This window comes from Physcomitrium patens, chromosome 7 (assembly GCF_059467195.1).
Source record: "Physcomitrium patens ecotype Gransden chromosome 7, ASM5946719v1, whole genome shotgun sequence".
NCBI lineage: Eukaryota > Viridiplantae > Streptophyta > Bryopsida > Funariales > Funariaceae > Physcomitrium > Physcomitrium patens.
In genome coordinates, this window is record NC_143416.1 from 10,226,135 (window position 1) to 10,252,606 (window position 26,472).

Here is a 26,472-nt window from a genome sequence, read left to right on the forward strand (position 1 = left end):
AAACACCTTATAAAATATAAATTTCAATCTAAAATAATGAAGCAAGATAATCCATGGTGATAAAAGATAATATCAAAGAAGACCCATGCAAGTGCTAAGGCATTAATTTCAAATTGTACCACTGCCAAGTAAAGTTACTTTGAAAGTTGATCTACAAAGACAACAACCATGATGTGACTATAAGACGTCTGCAGCAAATACATAATGAAGTCCATCATTACTTGAGATTCATTCTAAAGTCTTTTTATACCTTAGATGCTTAGATATTAGAATATTGTATTTTTTTTGAAGTATATGTATTTAAAATATAGCATTATCAGGAACATAAATCTACTTCTTGAAATAGAGCAAGCCATCACTAAGATTGTAATTTTAATACTATACATTATCTACCTTCAATCAATCACTAACTATCTTAAAATAAACATCTCAATACGTAGCTTCCTTCTATTTTTCCTCTTTAGTTAGGTTTAAAATGACACTACTAAATGACACTACTAAAGCAGTTATACAAATTCCTCTGTTGTTGGATTGTTGTTGGGATGATAGATAATTACTGGCGTAATTGGATGTTGACCGGAATTAAGAAAGAATACTGAACGATTGGTACTTACTTGAATATTATTATTATAAGCAAATTCTAAGGATATTAAGTATTCATTCCTATTATTATGATAAATTGCCATAAATATCCATAATATATCTTTTAAGATTTTATTTGCACGTTGTTTTTTCACAATTTGTAAGTTGGATTGAGATAAATACCTTTGAGTACATAGAAGACTTATAGTGGTATTTCTATATAAAATTTTATTCTAAGTGGATATTTAGATTAGGAGCTACAGCTCACTAAAGCTTATTGATTAGAGTTAGGGCTTACAAAAAAAATTTAAAATTACATAATTAAGAAAGTAATAAGATAATTAGAATTTATGTGTTGTTGAAAATATTAAGAAGAGTTTTTTTAAGTACTTTATATTAGATTGAAGTACTTTGAATTAAAATTCAAATTGTATTCTTCTTATAAGGGTGAAACATATTAGGATTCTTGGATGCTTGTAAAATACAACTTTATCTTTTACAACTAGATGCTTAGTATATTTTTAAATAGAATGATATATAATATGACAATATAAGCTCAAAAAGATAAAGTGCAATTACTTTATATGTGATCATGAGCAATTAGTAATTGTACATGTGACAAAGATGTGGCAACACTAGCAATTGAAAAAGCTAATGGCTGTTTAGACTAACCATTGGCCTATATTATACAATTTATATTTGAAAAATATGAAATTATGACATAATTGTTGAAAAGAATAATTACACCCCTTCAACATTCAGCTTGAATACTAGCAAAGGTGATAATATACCATGCTAAATATCTTATCATATAGACCAAACTTAAAGTTCAAATTAGAGGACAAGGCAGAAGTTGCTATCATTAGTAGTGTCATTTCAAATTTAACTAAGAGATCGAAATGAAAAAAAGCCATGCATTGAGATGCTTATTTCAAAATAATTACCAATTGGCTGAAAGTAGGTAATGTGCAATATTAACTTTATTATTTTAGTGATGGTTTGCTTTATTTCAAGAAACAAATTTATATATTTGACGATGCAATACTTCAGACCTACATACATCAAGAGGGACATGACATTCCAAAATCACGATATCCAGGGTATGAAAAAATTCTAAAACAAATCTGCACAATATGGTTTTGGGTAGGTTTGGATTGTGATATTTGAGCCTTTGTGCACTTCTATAAATCATGCCAATATAACAAACCATACAACTTAGCATCTTCTAGATTATTGCAGCCAATTTTAGTACTTATAAAATATTAGGAATAAGTCACTATAGATTTCATTATGTATTTATCATAGATGTCTCATAGTCATACCGTAATTGCAATCTTTGTAGATTGGCTCTCAAAGCAACTTTACTTGGCTACAATATGATTTGATATCAATGCCTCAATACCTGCATGGATCTCTTTTGTTATTATCTTTTGTCACTATGGATTACCTCATATCATTGTTTCAGATCAAGATCCACTCTTCACGGGAAGTTTTAAGCAAATTTTGTTCAAGCTACTAGGCACACGACTTGACATATCCACAACCTTCCATCCTTACACAAATAGACAAACAGAGTATGCAAATCGAATCTTAGAATATATTCTTAGAATATTCATGGTGGTATCGAGGTAGAGAGAATTTGCTTTAAGAAAGTATTCGACTTTTGGCTGTTACTAATTGTTCAATCAAGCCTTAAGATAAAAAAAAATACCAATTTTATATATGAAATTATTCCTATAAGGACAATGATATCAATAAATAAGCCTTAAGTACCAAAAATCATAAAAAATGTGATAAAAATATTATAAAACTTTGTATAACTTCAAGATGAATTTTTTTCCAAACTTCAACAATTCATATTTTATGATTGGACTGTCTAAACAAATCCAAATTTTAAACAAAGTATTAATGTACTTTTAACAACCACTACAAAAAATTTAATTATAAATTTATTACGGATCTTGAGATATTACCAAATTACTAATAATAGCTTCAAATCCTAGCTTATATATATCTGTATACAAATTTCTTTATATCTCACAAAATAAATATTTAAATACCATAAATTTTTGACATATAGCTTTTTAACCTAATAACATACTCTTTAAAAAAAAATTGAGCCAAAAATTCACCTGAAAACTTAAGATATGGCTCTAACTATTATTGTCAAAAAAATGACCCACTTATTGCCTTTGAATTATATATGCTATCTTCAATGCTCTATAACATCTTCATACAAACTTTAAATGCAAAAATTCATTCATGAAAGATGTAGATCTTGAAATCACCCTTGTGGCTATTTCTCTCAATCTCCAAAATCTATCATAAAACTCCTTGTATCTTCAAAATAGCAATAGTATGACTTAAAAAGATAACTTAACTTCAAATGACTATAACTTCATCACCTTAGCTCCAAATCCTATGAAATTTGTATAAAAATTATAGCCTGTGAACTTTTAATTATGCTCTAAAATTTAAATTTGTATTATTTCCTGATTTTATGATAATTGAACATATTAGATTAGAATTTATATAAGTAAAATTTAGTTTTATAGAATTTTTAGGATTGCAACTTTCATGGTATAAATTATAGCCTAATTCCAAGAGTTAGGTTAATTATGACCAAAGTAATAAGAGTTAGAAAGTTAAAATAGTAATTTAGTTAGTTTTAATAATTTAGATGTTGTTAGTCACTACTATGAAGGTCGACTAAAAGCCTATGAGTTCACCTGTAATCATTTCATATGATTTAAAGTGAGTTAGAATTATAATTTTCTAAAAGATTAGTGAAATTTAAGAATGATAGTTTTGAGATTTCTTCCAAATTCAATAAATTCAAGGAGTATGGTGGTTCTTCTAATTAATGGAAGCCTTGTTAATGCAATGATGGCACCGGATTCATCTTGTGGAGTAAAGAAAATAAGATGAGCACCCTCTCCTTCAAAATACAAGTAGAGCAATGAAATTCTCATTTTAAAGAATTTTACAAAAATTGCCAAAATCCTTGTAAGTAAAAAATTTCATAAAAATTACAATTGAACATGGATTAAGGCATTTGAGTAATTGAGCATAAAAAGATGTTTTGTACACAATGGTGAAGTTAGATTTATCAAAAAAATACTTCCTTGACTATTTACAAGAGCCATTAGCATTGGTAACAAAATTGGCTCTTGGATGAACGAGGGCCATGGATCTACATTAAAAATCTTAGAGATCAAGGACAGAGATGTGGCCATCATCCCACAAGCCACCACTCAATTGTTTAAGAGTGGCTTGGTTTTCCAAGCCCTCTTTCTTCCCTCTTTTGATAAAAGCAGAGCCATGCCAATTTTGGTCCTAAAACCTAATCTTAATTTTGTTTTTATATTTTATTTTTAATCTCATTGTAATCTTGTGGTTGTATATGCATAGATTTGGAGTAGTAAATGATGGTCATTGAGTTTTAAGACATAGATCATTGTGGTAGATAGCTCCTTCGGCCTCCCAAATACTCCAAGGATTCAAGAGCCTCGGATCTCCCTCAATCAATTGTTTGATTTTTTGATTTTTGATGTGAATTTTTTTCTTCATGTAGTTTTTTATGTTAGCTTTCTAACAAGATAAGAATCACTTGATTTAAAGTAAGGACAAAAGTTTTGTGGAATTTTGAATGTGCAGGGGTCGGCTGCCATGGCAGTTTAGATTAACTACCTTTGAAAAGGCATTTCTCAGTGCTTCTTAATTGGATTATAATAATTGTTTTTTGAGTGAGTGTATCTTCAATTTGAAATTCTAATGAAATAAATTTCACTAAATTCAAAGGCGAATTGAATTTTTGATTAATTTTCAAGTAGAAAGAGGTTGCATGCCATGGTAGTCTTGGTCTTTCAATTTTGAAGGAGCATTTCTAGCTGCTTAGGTATTGGATTGAATTTAAATTTATTAGAGCAAAAGAAAATTTAAGTTAAATTTTCAGAAAGCTAAAAATCATTCCATTTGGAATTCATCAAAAATTTTGGCAATTTTTGGAGTAAGAAGGGGTTTCTTGCTCTCAATTCTTAGGCATTATCTAGGTTCTTTTGCTTTTATCTCTCTTTAGTTCCCCTTTACTTCTATTTTTAGAATATTTTGTAACTTTCATATCTCAACTTTTAGATTTTAATTTTTAACTTTTCATCTTTAATCTTCTTTCTTTTACGTTTGATTTTTATTTTTTGACTAAACTTTTCATTTTTAACTTTAATTTTTATTTTTAACTTTTTAATTTAAAATTTTAACTTTTACTTTCAAATTTAACTTTTAATTTAAACTCAACCTTTAAGATTTTTTACTTTTATTATAAATTAATATTAATAATTTAATTAATTAATTTCACCATCAATTACTTAAAGAATATTAATTTATAAGTTTTAATTAAATAATTAAATAATTATTATAATTAATTATAATTTTTTAATCATATAAAAATTATCAATTAAGGATTGTATAAATGATTTTGAATAATCTATTGAAATTTAAGTAGAAATCATGCAAATAGCCTTGAAGACTATAGTAATCTCATTAAATCATTTTTTTATTCTTTTTATTTATATTGATGACTATTTTTTGAAAGGTTAAAAATTAATTGATTTTTTAATATTAAAATTCAAATCAACATAAAAATTATATAATTAGGAGTTCTCCTATTCTATCTCTTGAATTTATTGTGTGGCGTGAGTTTCATCGAGTGGTGAAATTTGGACTCACATAGTCCAATCTCTTAACCTTACAACCTATATTTTCAATTCTTGAATGCCTCTTTTAAAGTGGCCAAATTCCTTATTGTGGTTGCAGACATCTTGCTGAATGTCTATTGAATATGGCCTTTGACCAATAGCGATGAAGATCTTTATTTTTTGCCTTCATCCATACATACCTTACTTTCATCCCTCCAAATAAATTTCTCAGAGGTTTGAATCTTCATCTTTGAGCTCCAATTTTCTCCTTAAGTTTTATGCTAAATATCTAAATCTTATATAAATTAAATACTATAATCAACATAAGTAAACCTCAAAATACATTTTCTTAGACCAAATCTTTTTAAATTAACCTATTAAAATTCTAAATTAAATCAACACTTATAAATATATCATCTATTTTAGTTAATTTTTATATACTATAAATAATTATAATAAAACAAGGATTCATTATAATCATTGAAATGAATATTTGAAGCCATTGGAGTTTGCTTACAATGTTATTATTCAAGCAAGTACTAGTCATTTATCATTCTTTCTTAACATTGATTAAATCTGATTATGTCAACTTTCCATTATTCCATTGACAATGATAATCTAATAATGGAGGAGTTTATACAAAAACTTACAATGGCCTTACAAGATGCATGATATTGCCTCTTTATTGTATAAAATTAATAGAAGTTATATGAGTTGTATACAAATATTTGATAAAAATATAATCAAAATAAAATTTTAGTTAATATTTAATCATCTTAATTCAATAATAATTCAAGACATTTAAACATTGCTTTTATAAAAGCCTATTATTTTATTTTCTAATAGATAAAAGGTTGATTCATAATTTTATCTTTTAGACTATAGAATAGGTAAGTAATTAGTATGGTTGATACTAGAATTAAATTGAAGGTAGGGATGGACTAAAAATTTCCTAGGATAGGTTGGATTGATATTGAAGGATAGACCAGTTGTAGGATAAGGTCAAAATTAGACCTCTAGTTGCCTAGGACAAAGTAAGGAGGCATTTGAAGATCAATAATTGAGATTTTTAAGTTAGCTTTGAACTTATTTCAAAGGTATAAAACTTGTTTTCATAGGATTTAGAATGACTTTGCAATTTTTGTTCAAAATCAAGGTTTGTATTAATAACTTGGGATTTATTCAATAGAATTAGAGCTAACACTCTTGCCTAGTTTGTGTAATTGGTGTCACATCTATAATTCAAAATTTGATGTTGCTTAGCTAATTAGGTGTTTTAAGTGTATGTAGAATTTTATATTAATCTAATAATATAATTAAGAAATATCTGGATATTGATATAAGAGGGTATTAAAATTGATAATTTGACATTAGGTAGGATTTCTATGATATCTAAAGATCTATCAATTATATTAAGGTGAACTTTGGCATAGTATAAGAAGACTTTAAGATCAAGCTATATATTGATTTTGAGTTGAAGTCAACAATTAAAAAAAGAGAAATTACTATTAAAACATCTACATCAACTTTCAAGTTGGCAATTAAATAACATCAGTGTGGTTTTTGGGCTTTTTTTTACAATCTAAAAATTAATTTGTATTAAGTTTTTCTAAAAATATAAATGACTTATAATGGTATTTTATGCAAATTTTTGCACTAAGTGCATGATTAAATTAGGAGTTATAACTTACCAAAGCTTAAAAGCTAGGATTAGAGCTTGCAAAGAAAAATCAAAATTATCTAATTTTGGAAGTAATAAGGTAATTAGAATTTATATATGGTTGAGGTTATTATAAAGAATATTTTTGAATACTTTGTACTGGCTATAAAGACTTTTGAATTAAAACTCGAATTGTATTCTTCTTATATGGATGAAACCTATTAGGATTTCTTAGACATTTGTAAAATATAACTTTACCTTTTACAGCCAACTGCCCAATGCATTATCAAACAAGACGACCCATATTACAACAATAGATAACCACCAACAACATAAGATCTTTTGGAAGAGTGACCAGGCATTACTCTCCAATATCAACTTTGTACTTGTTACATCAATCTAAATCTATAAATTAGTACCTCAATAGCTTAGACCTTTTTGTAATTCTATAATGTGATTTTTGATGTTGCATATTACTTTGAACTTCTGCCACATATTCAAGTCTATCCAATCTTCTATATTTTGTAATTTAAAGAATTTTATACTAAATCAACGCACTTTTTAGATTGATACCAACTACCACTACTACTAGTTGTGATTGATGACCAACATGAATATGAAGTGGACAGCATTATGGAGCATCACTACATTTGTTTTGGCAATAGATGTCCACAGCTTTAATACAAAGTCCTCTACAAAAGTTATTCCATCCACAATGTAACATGAAAACCTCTACAGAACCTAACTCATTGTTAAGAAACAATTTGGAGATAATATTAAGAATAAAATGAAGATATTTAATATTAATAGAGAGAAGTTAATTGTAAGAAGGTATAAATAAGATATTCATATTGTTGGTACATAAAAATAAGTAATTAGAGACATGTTTGGCAAGTTTTTAGAAGTTTTTAGGAGTTTCTAGTATTTAGGCTAGATTGGTATTCTATATCGAATCTATCATAAAATATTTTAGAAAGAACTTAAGGTAGTTATTTAAGTGGAGCCTACTATAAAAAACATTCTAAAAAGTTCTAAGAAGATTAGACAAAGTATAAATAGGACTAATCAAGGCTATGTAGATATCTAATCAAGTATGGCTTTGATCCCTTTCTCTTAATAAAGTTTGATTTTACACTTTTTTTATTCAATTTTATTCTTTTTTTTTTTTTTTTTTTTTTTTTTTAATTTTGCTTCATTGTTCATTTCATACTCCATTCTATTTAATTTTGTTTTAATCCATACTATCCTATGCTGTGAGGGGATTTATATTTCTATTGATTAGGACGGTCTTAAAATTTAGAAATAATCTAATTTTATTTCATAGATAATATCTATAAAAGCAAGAATAAAGTTTTCTTCATTCTTATCAACTCCTTTCTTGATGTAGTTTAGATTCAATAGTCTTTAATTTTCTTATCTTTTGACAATAGATATTTTAAGTTTCTTTTTATATACATATTTTTTTACTTTTATTTTATCATATTTCTTTAAAAAAAATTCATTTGGTTATTTGCTTTCATCAAGTTTTTGTCCTTGATAGATTAATAAGAATATTTTTATAATATCAAAGCTTTGTCTTTTTTTTTATTAAGAGTAGATTATTCCTTTTTCTTGATCAAGCATAAGTGTATTACGACTTGAGGATTTTTTTCTTTTAAACCAATATTATTTTTAATATTTTCTTTACTTTCAAGTCCTCTCTTCTATTTGTCTACAGCAATATTAGATATCTTCTCTTTTTTAAATATTATCATAGCAAGAGTTTTTGAAATAAAAAGTGCAATGGCACAAATATAAGAACAATTAAAGGAATTAATACTTGTAATGCATCAATTCAATTTACCACCACAAGCAACAATAAGAATGGCAGGAAGCAAAGATATAGACATAATTGGAATTACTTCAACATCTCTATCATAACATATTTCTTTTCTTATAGTCTAACATCATTTTAATGTTAAAAAATCAATGGTTCCATTGTCCAAGAAGTTTGATGGTACAACATCCAAGTTTTGACAATTTATCAATCAAATAAAATTTGTGATCAAACTTCAATTTTAAAGCTATCTAATTTTAGAATCACAAATTAGATTCATTGATATACTTCTTTTAGATTCAACATTATTATGATTTTTATCTTTTAGATTCAACATTATTAGATAATCTAAAGGCTTTTTTGGTAGAATTTTGATTTAGATGTAGAGAACATGATGCAATTTGTATTGTAACAAAAAAGATTTTTATTTTGCAAGAAAGCAATCAATCATTAATATTATATGCTTCACAATTTTGACAACTTATAATTGATATCAAGTCAAATGATAGTGTATTTGTTAGACAATTTTTCTATGCATTACAATATGAGGTAAAAAAATTGATGCTCAACTCACCTGTCTCTCAAATATTAAATCAAACAATTGACTCTTTTTGTAAAGTGTGACAATAGACTTTTTGAATTTTGATCTAAGAATTGCACTAATATGCCTTAATGTTTCTAAAATTCAATGGCAACATCAACATCTCTTCAACACATACATTTGAAAGTAAATAATATGCAAATCAATATGGTATATTTCAAACCTCTTATTGTATCAAAGATATGAAGTTCAAAGAAAGAAATCCTCAATATATTCTTGTTTCACTCAAAAAAACTAAAAAATCATTCAAAGATGATATAGTATTAAATTAGAATGGCTACTGTCAAAAACATATAGATTAAAAAGTCTTTAAACAAAACTAAATAGTAGAAACACATTGACAAGAGTAAAAAAAGCTTTATTCTTGCCTTCATATATACTCTTAATTAGAAACTATATGGCAGTATTCTATAGGACCTTAAAAACATATTGACTTTGCAAGATATATATCTTAACTTACAAGGCAAGTTTTCTATATGTTTGCCATATAGTTAACTTGTTTTACAAGCTATGAACATATGGTTAACTGGTTGACCAAGTTTCTAACCTATCAAACAACTAAAAATACATATAAAATCAAAACAACATCTATGAAGCTTCTAAAAAGCTTTTCTAGAAAATATTATGAAATAAATTTACTTTTACCTACTTCTATTTAATCATATAAATAAATCTTAGAATAAATATAAATATCTATGATATACTGAGAAAAAAAAGATTTATCATTGTAAAGAAAGTTTGTACTTGTAATATGGATAAATTAAGCATATTATTCAATATTATTAAAAGAAGCAATGCAACAATAAAATAAATAATATGGCTATCAAAGAAAATAATATATAAAAAAATAAGTTTATTCAGCTATAATAAATATTGCGCAGTTGGAATCTGATACAATACCTAGTGAAGGTCGTATTCTCTTTTCAAAACTATCTCTTTGTTTTACATTAAATTTTATTTTAAAACCTAAAGATCACAAAGCCTTTGCTTTGTTAGATTCCAAAGCCTAAGTGCGTTTTTTAGGTAGAAATTTTTTTAAAAGATATAGTATATCTTTTGTGAAAAAAACTAAATCTATCCACATAGAAGTTATAGATGGTTGTTCATTATCCTGAGGACATGTTAGTCATGAAATCTTTCCTATAAGAATAACAACTAATAGTCATAATAGCTTTGTAATATTTAATATCATTAAATCTCTCTCTAATTTAGTTATTTTAGGTTTATCATGGTTAAAAATATATAATCTTAAAATACATTAAATTTTTTGTAGTCTTAATTTTTCTAAAATTATAACTAAGAGTATAATTAATCAAGTAGAAAGTCATAAGTCTAATACAACTAAACTTATATTTATAATTGCAAGAACTTTTTTGCATGCTATAATAGAAGGATTACCTTGTATCATTTATGACGCATATATTTCTAATGGTGGAAAGACTTCAAGTAGCATATTAAGACAATATCAAATTTTTCAAGTTATATTTTAAAAAAAAAATGCAAACACTTTCTTGAAACATCATCCTTATAACTATTCAATTGACCTTCAAGAAAGAGCTCAACCGCCATTTGAATCAATCAATAGATTATCTCAAAATAAATTGGCTAAGTTTAAGAAATATATCAAAAAAAAATTGGTCAAAAACTTCAAATGCTATTCCAAATTTCTACCAAGTACTCCAATTTTATTTGTGAAGAAAAAACATGGATCGATGCAAATGTGTATTAAATATCAAAGACTCAAAAAAATCACCATAAAAAATAAGTACCTACTACTTTCATTCTCTAGATTTCTTAATCAGTTGAATAAAGCTAAGATTTATATAAAAATAGATCTACAAGGAGCATAAAAACTCATATGCATCAAAGAAAGAGACAAATAAAAGACTGTATTTTAAACTAGATATAGACATTTCAAATACAACATCATGTCTTTTAGACTTACAAATGTATGAGCAAATTTTCAACATCTAATGAATGATATCTTTTGAGAATTTTTAAATAACTTTATTATGAGTTACCTAGATGGTAAGTTAATTTATTCTAAGAATTCAAAAAAAATAAGCATTTTATTTTTGTCATGTATTACAAAAACTAAGAAATGTAAGATTCTATGCTAAGATAATAAAAAAGTATATATTTTATACTATTCAATCAACTTCTTAGGATATATCATTGCAAATGATGGATTTATGATAGATCCTAAGAAAGTTCAAATTATTATGGATTGAAAGATCTCAAAAACAGTAAGAGATGTCCAATATTTTTTAGAATTTGCAAAGTCTTATTGAATCTTCATCAAAGACTTCTCTCAAGTTGCAGCTCTACTTATATATTTTACTTATAAAGATAAATTTTAATGGAATCAAAAAGTAAAAGAAATATTTGAAGCTTTGAAGATAATATTTATTTTGGCATCAATCTTATATCATGTTAACTTTTCTAAACCATTTTTTTAGAAATAGATGCATCAAACTTTTCTTTGGATGCTATATTGTCACAAATGAGAATAAATGTTTAATTTCATTCAATAGCTTTTTATTCAAGAAAATGTTCAATAACCACGATCAATCACAAGATTCACAACAAAGAACTTCTTGCAATTGTGGATTCATTTCAAAAATGGCACTATTATCTAGAAAGTGCTTATAATATAGTCACTATTTATACAGTGTTATAATGTAACATAAGTAATAGGTAAAAAGAATAAAGAATCTATTGTATTATAAAAAGTCTTACTTCAAATATTATAGAAAATTATCTTAGAAAATAGACAATAGTTCAAAAGAAAGAAAAACTAAAGGTATAAATGCTACTTTTTTTCAAAGTAAGCTTCTACTCACTTTGTAAAGCCATAAATAAGGCAAAATAAGATAGATTAAAAAAATAAAGAATATAAACATATGTAGGAAGAAATTAGGAGTTCATTTAAATAAATATTAAGTCAAAAGAATAAAATTTAATATCTAAAAAGGATTGGTTGTGAAGTTGGATTGAAATCAAATTCCAAGGCATAAAATCAAGTATGGACAGTAACTTGAGGGTTTTTTGGTAGATTAGAGAATAGAATTAAGAGCAAACTTGAAAGAATTTTTTTGAGAATTGATTTTGAAGGAATTAAGTTTGTAATGACTTTGCAAGAGCTTTGTAAAGTCACAATTATTTTGGATGACTATGAAATTTGTGAAATAAAAAGAGTATTATATTTTGGAGAATTTCGTGAGCTTGATAGTAGATTTATAGTTCAAATTTTGATGACTTATGAGAATAGCTGTCTAAATTATATGTTATAAGTTTGAACTTAATTAAATAATTGAATTGAAGGCTATTAAATTTCAAGTAGGTTGAGGTCTTGGAAATTAGACTTTGAGAGGCATTTAGGATTTCTAAGATCTTTAGCAACTTACTAGTTGGATTGAAGTAAAATTTATGTTTAAGAATAATAGACTTGATTTTCTACATATATGTAAAATTTGAAAACAATTGAATAGTTTGATAAGGAGATATTGGCACTAGAAATTCAACATTTAGATTGGAGTAGGAGGTCAGTCAACACCCAAGTATATTTTAGAGCTTTTCTTCTATTTGATAAGTGTGATTATCTTCTAATTTAATGTACTTATTTTTAACTTAGTTGTTGATAGGTTTGTAAATTTTTAAGCAAGATTGATGATTCAATTGATAAATATTGAGGTTCTAAACTATACTAGGGTTTGATTTAGGATTTGGTTTAGAGTCTAGAATTTGATCTAGGATTTGGTTTAGGATTTAGAATTTGGTTAGGATTAAATTTAAGATTTGATTTAGGATTTTAAATTTGTTTAGGATTTATCTCAAGTTTGATTTAGGATTTGATTTAGGATTTAAGATTTGTCTAGAATTTGATTTATGATTTGGTTTAGAGTTTAGGATTTATCTAGGATTTTATTGAAGTCCATGAGAATTTCAACTAGGATTAAATTAAAACTTGATTGAGATTTCTTTAAGATATATTTGTAATTATTTTAATATTATTTTAGGACTCCTTAAGGATTCTTTAAAGGTTTATTGTGGATTTTTTTTAATTCTTTTAAGATTTTTATTGTTTCTTTTGTAATTTCTTTAATATTTCTTTTAAATTTTATTAAAGCTTATTTAGTATTATTAAGGTTTAATTAGAATTTTTTAATATTCTATTAGAATTAAAATTTTGTTGTTGAAATTTCTCAGTACCTTCTATAGTCAGGTCCCCGATGTCATGATGTAACATGGATAATAAGTGAAAGGATGAAGAAGATATCATGTTTTGAGGATCTCACTTCAAAAATATTATAGCAAGTTATCTTGGAAAAATAGATATTAGTCAAAGGGTAGAAAAATTAAAGGTGCTAATACTGCCTATTTGCAAATTATACTTTTATTTACTTTATAAGGCCATAAATAAGGCAAAACAAGGTAGATTAGAAAAATAAAGGATATAGGCATATGTAAGGAAGAGTTAGGAGTAAAAATTAGTAAAAATTACCTCAATAAGACGAAAGTTGATACCCAAAGAGGACCGGTTATGAACTTGGGTCGAAATCAGACCCTGAGGCACAAAACCATGCTCTGAAGGCGACTCAAAGACTCTTTGGCAGATCAAAGAGTGGGGTTTGATAGAATATTGAATAGGATTTTCATAGGTGTTGATTTTGGATGATTTGGATCTGTATTGACTTTGTAATAGCTTTGCAAAGTCAAGGTTTGTTTCAAATGACTTGGATTTTATGAAATAAAATAGGGTTTATGTTTTGGACGATTTTAAGAGTTTTTGTAATAGATCTATGGATGAAATTTTGTGGGTTTATGGTTTTAGTATTTTTTAATATGTGCTGTCAATTTGAGCTCGATCTAACGGTTAAATTGAGGAATATTGAGGTTTAAGTGGATCAAGGTCTCAAAAAGTAGAATTTTAGGTCTAGTAGGGGTTTTTTAGATTTTGTGCAATCTCCTAGTTGGATTGGAGTGAAACTTATGTGAAAGGATATTAGACATGTTTTTCTATGTGTATTAGAATTTTGAGATCAATCGAATGGTATAAAGGAGAGATATTGGCTCTGGAAGATTGGCATCAAGATTGGAGAAGGAGGCCGGCCAATACCCGAGCACATTTTTGAGATTATTGTCAATTTGATAATCCGATCCTTTTCAATTTTTTTAAGCTTATTTTGAATTTATTTTTTAAGAAGTGTACAAATTTTGAGTTAAGATCAACGGTTTATTCATTAGTTATTGAGGTTTAAATCTGTTGTAGGAATTACTAGGGTTTAGTTTAGGGTTTGGTTTAAGGTTTGATTAGGGTTTGGATTAGGGTTTGATTTAGTTTTTAGGATTTAGGATTTAGATTAGGATTTGGTTAGGGTTTGGTTTAGGATTTAGGATTTGAATTAGGGTTTGATTTAGGATTTAGGGTTTGATTAGGGTTTGATTTAGGATTTGATTTAGGGTTTAGGATTTTATTAGGATTTAAGATTCAATTAGTTTTGGCGTAAAGTTTTAATGAAGTTCAATAGGATTTTAACTAGAATTAAATTAAGATTGAATTGAGATATATTTCAGTGATATTTGTGATCCTTCTAATATTTCTTTAAGAATTCTTATTATTTGTTTGAAATTTCTTTGAGGTTTTTTTGAATTTGATTAAGCTTTCTTAGCATTATTATGGTCTAATTAGAACATTATTAGTATTCTATTACAATTAGGATTTTATTATTGCAATTTCCATTCTTCCTTCCACAGCGAGGTGCTCGGAGCATTCTCAAGCAAGACTTCACGTATTACGACACCGGTACACTCTCAAACAAGACTTCATGTAATACAGCAATGGACTACAAAAATTTTGAATGTTTTATATCAGCACATATTTTGAATCATTTTTAAGCCTGGTAGAGCATGTCTTTGTGAAGATTTAATTTCAAAATCACTTATCAACTTGGTTTATTAAATTAAATTTCTAGACATTTTTATCTTGCACTAATAGAAAAAGATACATCTTTTAATTAATATAGAATGATTCTCTTGAAGTTAGAGTATTTTTATCTTTAAGCAATAAAATCACCGTTAGCTTTTAATTCAATCTTTATCAAACTAATTCAATGAAGAATATTATTTGATCCTCTTATTCATAATATCAAGAAACCTTCTTCTAAGTCTCATGATGCTTTCAAGTTTGAGTTCAAGAACAACCTATTCTATTTCAAAAGATGCCTATATATTCTAAAAAAAGAAACATATTTATGTATTCTTCAAGCACATCATGACTTTCCAATGGTTAAATATTTTGGATATAATAAGACTTTGGAGCTTACATCCAAAGATTTTTAGTGGCTGCAAATGTGAAAGGTAGTGAAAGACTTTGTCCAATCATGTGATGTTTGTTTAAGGTCAAAAACTACTCATTGTTGATCCTATGGACTTTTTCAACCATTGCTCATATCCAAACAATCATGGTCTTTTATTTCTTTAAATTTTATCACAAATCTTTTAGTCTCAAGTTTCTATGATTCTATATTTGTGATAATAGATCGTTTTACTAAGATGGTATATTTTTTATTATGTAAAAAGTCTATTGTAAATAAAAAAAATAATTATTTTTTTAAAAAAAATATTTATTACTATTATGGATAATTTATGGATATTATATCGAATAGATGGACTCAATTTATATCAAGATTTTAAAAAATCCTTTTCAATATTTTAAAAATTAATATGAAGTCATCTTTGACCTTTAATCTTCAAACTTATAGATAAAAATAGCATGTTTATTAAGTTTTGGAGCAGTATTTGAGGTGTACCATCAAGTATCAATAAGATGATTAGATGACTCTTTTAGCATTGATAAAATTTACTTATAATAAATAAATATACTCTTTTATTTATTAAATACTTTATTATTATTATTATTATTATTATTATGGTTATCATTCATGACTTGATGCTTTTGATTTTTTAAAAGTTCATAATCCTCTGACAAAAGATTTGGCAAATAATTTGTTAGAGCTACATGCAACTATGAAGGCATAATTAAAAGAAGCTCAAGAATATTAATAGATAAATTTAAATACCTATTACAAGGAACAATCACAATTCAATGTAGATGATAGGATATAATTATTTCATCATAATATCAAGACTAATTGCCATTGTCATAAGTTAAATTATTGTAAGTTTGGACCTTTTTTGATTTGTCAAGAAATCAATGAAGTTGTGTATTTTTTATATCTTTTGGAATCAATGAAGATCCATCTTATATTTTGCATGTCTCTTCTTTAACCATATAAGACAATGAACATACCAAAAAGAAAATAGATGCCATCTCTTCCTATAGAAGTAGATAATAATTAAGAATTTAAGGTGAATAAGTCTTAGATTCAAAGCGATACTAAAATAGATTGGAATGTCTTGTTCATTAGTATAAGTATAATATTCGTAAACATGTATGGAAGCCAATAAAAAATCTTGCAAATTCAGCAAAAAAATAGAGGCTTTTCATCAATGATATCTATCAAAATTTAAATAAAGAATAGCAAATCTTTGCTATAAAAGAAACAAGATCAAGAAAAGATAATATTTTACCTTTTATTCTTGTTTGTAGATTTTGTATATACTGTGGTGCTAAAGAGATGGAGAACCAATAACCAATGGATTCAACTCAAGAGCTATTGTTTGCTGACTTGTCAAATGAGACATTATAATTTTTTTAACCTTTAAGATGACGTAATTAAGATAAAGAACTTCAAGAATAACATATTCTTTCTTAAATACATAGCAAGATACAACATGTTTGATATCACAACCTTAAAAGAGATTCTTGATATTTAATAATTTTATTAGAGGTAAGAATAACTCTTGATAGTGTTTCAAATGTTTTATTTGAAAGAAGTTACGAAGGCCTTGACAACAATAAAATAATAAGGTGGTATTCCTATCATGATATGGTGCATTATTGATAGTTGAGAAGACATATCAACCATCTTCAAAGCAAATAAAGATCAGAGTATTTGGCAAATATAATTTATTATATCTTAGATTTTCTCAACATATGATGATCTCGACTTGTAGAACTTTTTTCTAAAAGGAGGGATAATATCATGGATATACATACTTATTCTAATAATTATCTATATGATTAAATAAAAATAGATAAAAATAAATAAAAATAGATTAATTTCATAATATCTTCTAAAAAAGCTTTTCAAAAGCTTCATAGACACAATTTTATCTTTATACATATTTATAATTCACTTTTAGATTAGAAACTTTATCAAAAAGTTAGCCACATGTCACACGTATAGATAGCTTATAGAACAAGTTAATTACACAACATACCTATAGAAAACTTTTCTTGCAAGTTAAGATATGTGGCTTATAAAGTCAAGACATGTTAAAAGTCTTATAGAATGTCACTATGTAGCTCCTAAATAGATGATATATATAGAAATAAAATTAAATTTTTCTTCACTCTTGTCAATTCTTTTCTTGCTTTAGTCTAGATTCAAGGATCTTTAGTTTTGTTGTCTTTTGATAATAGCCATTTCAATTTTTATTAATGTATATATATTTTTTTACTTCTATTTTATCATACTTCTTTGAAAAAAGTCTTACTTGATTATTTGCTTTCATCAAGTTCTTGTCTTTAATACCTTAGTGCATCTTTAATAACTCCTTTTTTAATACACTTAATAGTCTAACATATGTAAGCATCTTATCAATTTTATATCTTTGGTTAAGTATTAGAAGTATTTTACAATGAAAAAGAGCAATTAATCTACGAGCTACAACAAAAAAATATTATAATTCAAGTATACAAATTGGTCCTAGCAAGAATTCAAGACTATTAATAAAAATATAATACAAAAAAGGTCAATTTAACTTATCTACAAGAAGGTCCATGCACACAATTGTGTGTACTCATGGTATTGTGTACTTAGGTGATCTAGAAGTGCCTTTCTACAAGTAAGATCTTATACAGTGTCACCTCACATATAACAAAAAAATCACACCTTCATATTTTGGATGCAAACTTTCATGTTTGGTAGCTTGAATGTATACATTTTTGCTTTGTACTTTGAATTAAACTCTATTTTACAAAATTATCATATACTAGCATCAAATTGTGAATCAAAGACTATCAACAATGAATAATAAGACACAATAAGAGTACATGACAAAGCAAAAATACTATAACAAAGTCCAAGTAATATAATATTTAAGATGATAAGATATCAAGGATATGAATTTTAAAGAACTAAAATAGTAAGTTATTCTTATCTTACTCAAAAAGACTAGATAATCATTCAAAGATGATATAATATTAGACTACAATACCTATTACAACATATAAGAATATTAAAAAGTCTTAAGATAAGATTAAGAACTAGAAAGATATTGATAAGAGTGAGGAAGACTTCACTCTTGCTTCCATATATACTATCTATTTAGGAGCTATGTGGCAATATTCTATAAGACCTCCAATACATGTTGATTTTGTAAGATATATATTTTAATTTATAAGACAATTTTTCTATATTTGTGTCACATAATTAGCTTATTTCACTAACTATCAATAAGTGTGATATGTGATTAACTTATTAACTAATTTTTTAACATATTAATCAATTATAAACATATATAATGTTAAAACTACATCTACATAGCTTCTAAAAAGCTCGTCTATAACATATTATGAAATTAATCTACTTTTATTTCTATTTAATCATATAAAAAATTATTGGTGTAAATACACATGTTTGTGATATAAGAATATTTCTCTTCTTCTTTCTTATATTTGATGTTAGGATTTAGATTAAGAATAATAAAAAAACAAATTAAAATTAAAACAACCAAAATTGAGTTTTCATTCTATTTTTTTTGATTTAGCTAAATTTTAGCCATTTCAATCCAATTGAAATGATGAGATTGAAGATGTAGTTATCAATTAAAAAGTAGACATGATTGATATTTCAATTTGGTTAGATTGTGTATATAATGGATAATAATTGATTTGGAGACATTATGATTAAGACACTTTAATAATATAGTGGGTATTTTTTTACTAATTTTGATATTATAGCTCTATTCAATCATATATGAAATTTTTAATATAATTTTTTGTTTAAGTAGAAGGTAAGGTCATCATAATATTAGATGGCATTTTTGGGAGCAAGAATTATTTATATAAATTATTTTATAATATGTTTTTTTATCTACTATTCATCCTAATCAAGTTAGCCTTCTTTTTGTTGTTATGTTGATATAATTTGGTGCTCAAATCTCATAGTGTATATATGATGCAAAAACAAAGTTTAAATGATCTATTTTTTGAGCTATTTATAAATGATTGCTTATTAATTATTAATGATTGCTTATTTATTATTGCTTTAAGTTTTTAAAAAGCATTATTAAAAATGACATTCAATATAACTTTTTAGGAAGCATTGTTGATGCAAGCCCTACCAAATAACTTTCAAGGGCCCTACATCAATTAATTTGTCAAATCAATTAAACCAAGTGCTTTGGTTAATTCTTATGTTGATAGAAATGTCTTATCAATAGATATTGCTTATTGTGATTATGCTACAGTTAATTGAAATACTTGAAAAGATTCGTATATATCAACACCACTATTTATTTCTTTACTTTGTACCTCTTATTGCTTGTTGTACACTTTCTGCCATGTATTGGCTAACAAAAAACTTCATCATTTATACAATAAGTTGCAATCCTCTATTTCAAATATCTTTATCCTATACTTTCATAATCATTATTTTTTTTTATCTTGATGTTATGTATTTATATGGCCTAGTAAGATTCCAAGTCACTATGTCATCTATTAATTTGTTGTATGATTCATATATCTAAGGTTTTTTTTGAAAAATAATAATGCATCTACAACATGTAAATTTTTATCATTGTCTTTATTGTAATTTAGAAAGTTTATTTTTAGTACTATAAATTATTTTTCCTTGTAATATTTGTATGTTTTAATATTGCACTACATAACTTTGGTAATACTTCTATGTTTTAAAGTGAAGACTTAAGTTTGGATGTTGCAGTGCAAGGCCTAGATTGCATTAATTCACTTCAAGTATTGTTGCTGTTGCCCACAATGCTACAAAGAACAATATAAAAGACAAATATTAAAACATCTTTGATAAAAACACCTTTGTAAAAAATTCATGGTAAAATAAAATTTGATGAATCAAATATCCATGATTAATCCAATTGCAAAGCCAATGATACATTGTATTGTGCCAATATTATTTCTAGTTTAATATTACCTTGCATATTGTTATATTTATATAACGATGTATTTTTGATAAAAATTAATGATGGTGGGATTGAAATAGCAGGAAGTAGGGTTGATTTAATATCTCTTTAATTTTAATTATAAAAATATGAGATACTAACTTTGAAGATAATTTAAAGATTTAAGAAATAAATAAATAAATAAAAAATAAAATGATTGTTGATAGTCCAAATTTTTTAATAGTTGACTCATTTGAATTTTTTTTAAAACTTTATGCTTAATTTTTAATTTTAAAATAAAATTAATATTTTTAATTATATTTTTATGATTTTTATATTAAATTTATATTTTTATAGAAAAAAATATTTTTATACTAAATAAGTCAATTAATCAAAGTAATTTATTAATTAATAAAGGTTTTTTCTACTATTTAATGGTTTAAACTATATATGTATTTTCAAATATAAAATATTTATTCTTATTATGATATATTTCAATTTAAGAATTAAATCAAATTTTGTTAGATAAAAACTTGTATAATTTGACATATAATTTAATATTTGTAGTACTTGTAATTTTCATTGTTATTTGTACATATCAAGATTTCAATCTAATAGATGACTCCATGATTGTTTAAGTATTCTATCTATTATATAAAACAACTTAGGTATAAGCTAAAGACATAAAGATGCCTTCTCATTGGCCAAACATAGATGAACAAGGAAATGAATGGATGGTAGTACTAAAAATTGTGGCGCCCAATGGCATAGGTTTTCACTAGTAATATAAATATATATATATATATATATACACACACATAAACATTGATTGTAACTTAAAAAGTAGGTACATTTACAAATACAAAAAATTAAATATTACTGTAAAAAAGATTGTATATAGTACAATTTTTATAATTAATTATTACTAAGACGGTTGTAAATAATTTTTAGATTAAATTATGTAAAATCATTTGTTATCTTTATTTTTTGTAAAGTCCTAAAATCCAAAGTCATGATAACAGTTCTTCACATATTATTTTTAGTCTTTAATAATTAATAAGTATATTTAGAATTTTATTCTAATCCTCTATAAATAAAATAGGATAATAATTGGAAAATTATAATGTTATGTACAACTTTTGATCAAGCTGTTATTGAAGAATTTTTATAATATTTAAATTACATTTCTATAAACATTATAATTATTGCATTGAAAATTATATATATATATATATAATATTTAAAAAAATTATCAAAAAAATCGTCATTATGGTTACACTTTTTAAAATATATGTATATCTTTATTGTCTATTATGTCTATAAACTCATAAAATTATTTTAATAAATTCAAATTATTTTATTAATCAAAATAATCACTAGCCTCCATCAGATTCAAATATTTCTTTTTTTAGATTCGTTTATATACAACCTATTTTAAAGCATCTAAAAATTCATATATATATATATATATATATATACATGTTTTATAACAAAGTAATTTAAAAAATAGAATAAAATTTTGTGCATTAATCAATTTATCTCTAGAATATGTAATTAAAATAAGAGAAATCTAAAATTATAATATTCAAATAAAATTGGAATATATTAACAACTATCTTCACAACTACCAATTGTTTTTGCTTAAAAAACAATTCATCAACAATACATATAAATCTTCTAGTGTTGTAATTTATTTTACATAAATATGTCTATTTGAGTTTATATAAAATCAAGATTTAATTTACTTTAGTTTGACAATTAATAAAAGTGGTATTTTACCTTAAGTCTTGATATTTTTCATATTGAAGAAATATTATGTAATCTGGTTTTGCCTATCTTTGTGTATTAAAGTTATTAATTGATTTTGCAGCAATTTGCATTAAATCATCTTGAATTTTCATGTGATACTAGAGATTATAAATGTAATAAATTGGCTTTTGCAATTCCATTCAACTTGCTTTTCTTTTTACATTTCCAGCAATTGGTCATCACATGCAACCATAAACGTAATAAATTTATGGAAATTACTAATGCTTGGCATTGCTTTAACTAGTTCTTTTTTACATTATCCCTGAACTTCCATTGGTATTGACTAATAAGGTTTTTCCATCATTATCAATATTGTATTTAAGTTGTCAAACATTAACATTGTATACATTTAATTGAGTTCCATTCTTTGTTCTAAAGGATTTTTCAAGTTTCATCATAAGAACTATAAAATTGCAAAATAGGATGGAAATGTTTATTCAACATCAGTACAAATTATACCAAATAACATTTGTTTAAATAAATACTTAAGTATTCTATTAAGATTAATTGATTAAAATAATTGAATAGATAAAAATGCAGATACTTTTTAGAAAAAGTCTTTCAGTTTTTGCCTTTTTTCTGTACTATCAAAAAAATTAACTTGATAGGGTAAGATTCTTTTTCATCAATTTCTGATTTACCACATAGTAACTTAGGCAAACAAAAAATTATTTTATTGTTAGTTTGTAAAATCTTTTAATTATTGTTGTCTCTGTTTCTATATATATATATATATATATGGATATTAATTCCTTCAATTTTATTTAGTTGTTTAACATGAAAGGGGGATTTTGTAATCCTATGAAAAAACAAATTATTTAGAAGTTAATGATTTTCATACAAAGGACAACCAATAATTATAAAAATATATAAATTACCTTCGAAATAAATTTAATACATAAACGGATAATTCACAACCTTTATGATATAATAATATCTATTACAAAATAGAAATGAAAAATCATAAATTTCAAAGATAAATAAAGGGTTGATATTTACATTCATTAAATGAAACACCAAACAAATCTAGTTGCATGAAGTTTATTATGTTGAATCTTTATTAGAGATTTTTCGATCGATCACTTATCTTGATTATAATTTTTTTAAATATTTTTCAGTTGGAATTTTGAAAAGTAAAATATAAAATAATGAATCAGAAAAGAAGATATAGATTTTGTGAATATATAAGTGTATATCACAAAATTCAAGTTTATTATTTTATGGATAATCATAGAAATAGACTAGAAATAAAAATTAAATAATTTTTTTTCTGTAGTTTTTTTACTTCAGTTTTTTTTTTTTTTTTTTTTTTTTTTTCTTCTTCTTCTTTTATTTTCATTTTGGTTAACAAAGTGTATACAACAAGTACCTACTTCAAACTCGAAGTGATATATTTGGAGTAGATGTTTTATTTGATAGGCATTTCATTATAGTATTTAATGATGATTATTGGTTATTAAAATTGAGGCACATGTATATTACAAAAAAAATTTACTAACAAAAAAATACAAATTTATTTAATATACTTAGAATCTTATAATGAATATTTCATAATCTAAAATATATTATTATTGTACATTTAATACTACAGATTCCATGTGATCCTAGATAGTCTTGCAGTCACCAGAAATTTTCTTTTCATTATTGGGGAATAGTTCCAAAATTTCACACATATTTTGGAATTAATACAGAAATTTAATAATTAAATAAATACTATGGTCACAAGGACGAGCACGGGCGAGTTTCGGCTTTAGGACATGTGCCCTAAGCCCGCTATGTCTCAACCGTCGAGACAAGTGTCCAGATGGGGATGACATTTCTATTCAGAACAGTCGACATGGATTGTGTTCTGAATAACAATTACAACGGGATTTCAATCCCTAATTTGACTCATTTTGGTGTCTTGACGAAGCTCCACAGCGACCTCGATCGTCAATTCCATCGCTGGACACGCTTTATGGTCGAAGCTTTGCTTGGGGAATCCATTGTTTCCCGCTTGCATTGTGTTTGATCGTGTTGTCGGAAGATGTATGAGGGTTTAGGAATGATTTCAGCAGGTTTTAGGGCGCTCATGGTGTCGGAGGTAGAGCGGAAACTGTGGCAATGGTGGACGCTCTTTCGCTGAGGCTGATCGTTTCAGCATCGTTGGCAATGGACTCAGGGCTGGCGACGAACAAGGTTAGCTTCTCTCGGCCTACTTGATTCTTACTTGCTTAGTTTACCAGAAATTCTCTCGACCTGCATTCCTTAGTTTGTTTATCATGGGAGAATATGTAAGAATGCTTATTCGGAATGAGTTATTGAGAATCATTCAATGAGAATTTGATTGTGCTACCAATTGCGATTCTTTTAATGTCTTCCACGGTAGCGGCCAACAGAACGAGAGAGTCAACATACCTGTGAATTACTCGCCATTTTAAAGACTTTGCAAATACTCGATCGATCCTCTGCATGTGTCTACTTGTTTTTGTTTTCAACGAGTCGCGCATCATATGGACACCTCTTCCAGCTGCGAATGCAATCATTATCATATTTGAAAGATGACCTTAGCTTTTCTTCTGAGACTATTTTATTTTATTTTTCGCCCTTAATTTTCCTCCTCCTCCCTTCTCTAATTCCAGCTTTCGACATTATTTCTTCATTGCAAAACATGTTCTTATAACCAAGCATGTGCCTAGTAATAATTGAACAGTTAAGCTGGGCTTGAGAAGCTTCCTTAGAGTTGCATGAGTTGTGAAAGTCTTGTAAGCTTATGTTCGTGACGACAGTAAGAATTGCATCAGATTTAAAACAGTTCAGTAATACTGAATATGAGCTGTACAACACATAAATTTTTGTTTGTAATATGTTCGGATGTTGTGCTTTGGCAATGAGATTGTGTTCAGATCCTGCACATGTTTTAGGGGAGTTTTGCAAGGTAGAATTTCTCGTGTTACTCGAAGGCCATAAATCATCGTCATAAGTGTGTCTTGGTGAGATTTTTGATAAATATTGTCCTTGTACTAACCCTGCTGTTCGTGCTCGTGTTGGTGCTTGAATTGTGCACGAAAGTTCGGTTTTGTCGTACTTAGAGCTGTGCTGTTGCCGTTGCTTGTAAAGGCTGTATTATAGCGTCATGGTGGCTTTGTCCGTGGCTGGTCATCAGCTATAGTGGGAGTCGTACTTGGCAACAGTTGAACACATGATGTGGATGCTTTCTTATGAGAGGTTCAATTGATACTGAGGTCAACACGTTACTTCTAGCAGATAGATGCTCTAACGGCAACTGGTTATTCAGTTTGAGGCAAACTGTTATGTATTTGACTTGTAATAACATTCTTGAAATTTTTGAAAATTCAAACGGAGAGACACCTCTTTTGAGTATGTACGCTTTGTAGAATCTTGTAAATGCAGAGCTAGTTCTTTTTTCTTTATCCTGTACGCTGTGGTGCACGATCCTTGCAAAAAAAAGATTGGAATTTGGATCCAAGAGTAGTGGGTATGTTCCCGATTCTGCTTGAAAATGTTATCAATACCAGAGCAGATGTGTGACCTTCGAGAGCTAGAGTCACACATCTAGAGTTCCTTAATGTTTTAGACTTATAACATATGAAAATTTTAGCAACAAGAAAAAATCACACTTGATAATCATCATACAACTAAAGAAACTTAAGTAATTATATATTTGTTTCTAAAATTTGCTAGTAATACAAGTGTCAAGATAACGTTGATATTCTTCTTTTTTACATATTTGGAATTTTTATTAAGGATAAATGGAGTTTTTTCTAAATTAAATAAATAATTTACTACAAATAATTACAAAAATTTAGTAGATTAGATGGTATTAAAATTATTGTATTATATCTATAGTGAAATAATTTTTGATGAGATTAATAAAATATATTTGTTGAGGTCAAAGTTAATTCTCTTCTAAATGTATTACTTTAAAAACTTACTATAATTCTATGATGTTGTGTAAATAAAGATTGTCGTACACAACAATTTGGATGCCAAAAATCATCATCAAGTATTCATTCAAAACCAAATAAGAATGCACAACAAACTC

The 26,472-nt window shown here is 26.2% G+C and overlaps 1 long non-coding RNA gene across 1 annotated transcript; it reads left to right on the forward strand.

The window, feature by feature from the left end:
• The first annotated feature begins 24,364 nt into the window (after positions 1 to 24,364).
• On the forward strand, positions 24,365 to 25,790 carry LOC112284411 (uncharacterized). The gene is made up of 2 exons (XR_002970397.3): positions 24,365 to 24,605; positions 25,479 to 25,790. It is a non-coding gene; the product is annotated as an uncharacterized LOC112284411 (long non-coding RNA).
• The last annotated feature ends 682 nt before the right edge of the window (positions 25,791 to 26,472 follow it).